We start from the raw sequence: 3,655 nt of genomic DNA on the forward strand, positions 1-3,655 counted from the left end.
TTTTTTTTTCTAAATTTCACATGTATTTGCTCTCTGGCTCTCTTGCTGTGTTTGTCTCTGTCGCTTTTCCTCTTTGCGTATGTGTTATCATACAGCAACATACCTCAGAGGAAGTAAAGGACTTCTTTCCTTGTGGCAGGAATGTCAGCATGTGTAAAGGCAACTCTTCAGATGAGTGGCAGCTGCAAAACAGAATAAGAGTCTTACACAGTTATATATATACATATATATATATATATATATATATATATAGCCAATAGTTACAAAAAATGTGCTTAAGCAATCAGAAAAAACTGTAAGTCGTAGAACGGCCAAAAGTTATTCACAGTTAAGGGTGTGACTGTGACGGTTGGTGCTTTCAGTGAGAGTTGGGTACGGTTTTGTCTTGTTCAGCATCCAGTTATAGTAATGCTCAGCGAACTCTGCCGTTTTCTTTCACACAGGGATTCAGACAAGATGAAACCCTATGAAAATACAAGATGGAGAAAATGAGGTTCATCCTGTTCAGTAGTGGAAGTCATTAATCACTAACCCAATTAGGAGAGGCGCTAACTTAATAAATCACTTTGCACAGCTCGCAGTGAAAAGAATTGTCCAAAAAACCCAAACTTGGTTATGCGTTTGTGGCTTTCGTCAATGCTACGCAAACACCTGACTTTATTTGCACACACTGCACATCATAAAGCTTCTGCTCATTAACTCAAAGTTTCTTTCCAGCACAGTTCACAGTCCAGGACCAGCTTCGCTTGTCCACTTGTGTGTCAGCAATACAGGATGAGTGCTCCACCTCTCTTGTGGCTGAGGCCAAAACTACACCCAACCACTGCACTCTTTTAAATTGCATAACACGGAAAATATGTAAAGCGTGGGTGGACTTCATGATTATATGTGAGCACAGTGTCATCATTGGAATGTTTTTATAGTCACTACTTGAAGACCAAGTCACATCCTTTGTCTGTAAAAACCAATAGGAAGGTATGAACATGCATAAAAGGAAGGACATACACTTTGCTCATTATTGTCTTAATAACTGGATTTGTTTTGATAAAACATGGTTAATTTGGCCTCCAGCTGGGTTACAAAAACATCAAAATTATATGGTCAAAAATTGAGATGAGTCATTTTTGATCACCAGATGCAGATACTACCTGCTCTTCCAATTTGTAGTAAATAGGTCATTTGGTGCGAGGATGAAGGGAGTCTTAAACTGCTATTTGCGATGTTTAAATGCTCACTGTAGTATAATTTGTGCGTATTGTGCAGTTAAATTAAGTTTCCCTTGGTCTGGTTTTGACTAAAAGAAGAAGAGATAAATAAATTACATACAATTAGATACATAAATAAATAACACTGTGCGGCCGGGAATGTCAAGTGTTGCTGCCCTCAACTAACGCCTTTTACCATGCAGCAAGCCCTCTTCATCAAGATTATATTATAATTGTGACCTTGCCGGCTGACATAATGTTTCCTTTTGCCGACCAGCAATAAGACTGAAACGTGATACATGCAAAAAGAATGTATCCTACCAAAGGCCTTGTAAACATATATCAGTTACAGCACTAATAGAGTTCACATTCAGAGGGCATTTTTCTATTTATGGCTGTTTCCTCTGCGTGTTGTAGAACATCTATGTTACACTGTTAGAACAGTGATGACAGCATCAACAACAAGGTTGAAACAAGCTAATTATTAACATTTATTTAACATGTGCAGGAATGGCAGGACCCGTGGTAATTACTTGCACTTCTATAGTGGCTCTACTGACACTGTAGTGATTATAGGTTGTAAATCCTGGCTCGAGCACGATCATCATAGGAATGCAATATCAAAGACGCTAGTATTGATGGAGAAGAGCGCTGTCAAAGTCGTGAGAAGGGGGTTAGATAGAGATGATACAGGGGTGATCTTAAAGGAGGATGTAGGAAGTGGGAAAATTGATGTGACCCGAGATCAATAACGAAGAGCATTCGGATCTCAACAGTGTAACTGAATCGCCTTGTGGCTGCTGCTGCTGTTTCAGGGACATCAGCCTCTGTGTCCCCTGAGCTGATGATCAGTGTGAAAAATGTAGAAATGCTAGTGTCAGGGAGATTGTAGAAGAAAAGGTTGGGAGAGGTTTGAAGCAGATAAAGCTGTCCAATTTTTGGTGACTCCAACTGGTTCGTTGCCACGTTTTCTTGGATCAATATCCATCAACACTGGTTTTCCTTAAATGTAAAGGCTAAGTACCTCAATGGGCATCAAACACAATTACAATCCTTAGACGTGCATTAGTGGTTTTGGAGTGGTCTCGCCAAATTTAGTATGATCTTGACAAAAAAAAAAAAGATGAAGCAGATGGCACTTAATGGGATTAATGTGATCTAAACTTCAATAAACCTCAACGTGTCTGGCAGGTTTCCAAAAAAGTGTTTCAAAATGCACTATTTCAAAATGCAGTCAAAGTGTGAAACTGCCAAATACTGCACTAGAAAATGAGTCATGATTTAAAGAGACTTTTCAGCTTGGTAGATAAAATTCAGGACTAGACATCAAAAACACATTTATAGTCTAAACCCCTTTCAGGAGGCTCCTCTTCAAGTACGCACAGCACTAAATTGTGCCGTAGCATCAGCAACACACAAAACCAGAATTCAGTGAAAATCAATCCTTTTCACAGTGCACTTCTCGCTGTGAAGTGGGAGGAAGAAAAACCTCATCTTTCAGTCTTAAGCTCAAGATCATCACACAAGACTGAGTGAGCTGCTGCTGATCTGTGGCTCAGCTGAGTCGCCCTCTTGTGGTGCATGGCGACAATGCACCTTGAAGTCCATCATAGGACTATACTTTTTTTTTTTTGCAAAAGATTCACAACACATTCAAAATAATAATGACAATAAAAAGATAAAGTAGTAAAATAAAACCACTATTAAATATAAAAGAAGGAATAGCTGCAGTGATTTTGTGGACTTGTTTTTCTGTTGACCTAATTTTAGAGGTAAGTTTGGAGACTACTGGAATCCGTGGTGCTCTTTCTTTCTGTTTCCAATATCGTGCCTCCTTCCTTCACCTTTAGAAACATTAGAAACACACTTTAGCATAATGCAATCCAGCTCAACAATGCCACAAGCTACAGCGAAGTCTTTGGCACACCAGCAGCCACTCCACCACAAAAAACACGATTAATTGAAGAACCAAACGCTACATTAGCATAAATATGTAGACACTCACGAGTAATTGTCATTACTCGTAAACTGGCTGATACTCGGTGGTCGGCTTAGCCCAGGTGTTAGAAAGAGGGTTTCCCCAAACCTCTCACGTGACTCTTTCGTATAAGATATAAAGATACAGTATAATTAATTTTAGTAACGTGCGCGATGATATTAGATCAAAGGCAGGATAAAAGTGGCATGAAAGTGTTACTGTGGGGCCAAAAGAATGTAGACAGATGTGTCCACATACTTTTGGGTATATAGCAATAACAACAAAGACGTGTGTGGGGATTATTACTGAATGTGCAAAACATTCATGTCGGTCTTTAATACTAAATATGAATCATTTTCATTATTTGATATTTTTCAGCTAGTGAGACCTCACGTGAGACTAAAACGAGAGAGAAAGAGAGAGAGCGAGAGAGAGAGAGTGCGTGTGTGTGTGTGTGAGAGAGAGGGAGAGG

The sequence above is a fragment of the Pundamilia nyererei genome, unplaced genomic scaffold (genome assembly GCF_000239375.1).
Source record: "Pundamilia nyererei isolate P.nyererei 1_Seehausen unplaced genomic scaffold, PunNye1.0 scaffold00018, whole genome shotgun sequence".
NCBI classification, from domain to species: domain Eukaryota; kingdom Metazoa; phylum Chordata; class Actinopteri; order Cichliformes; family Cichlidae; genus Pundamilia; species Pundamilia nyererei.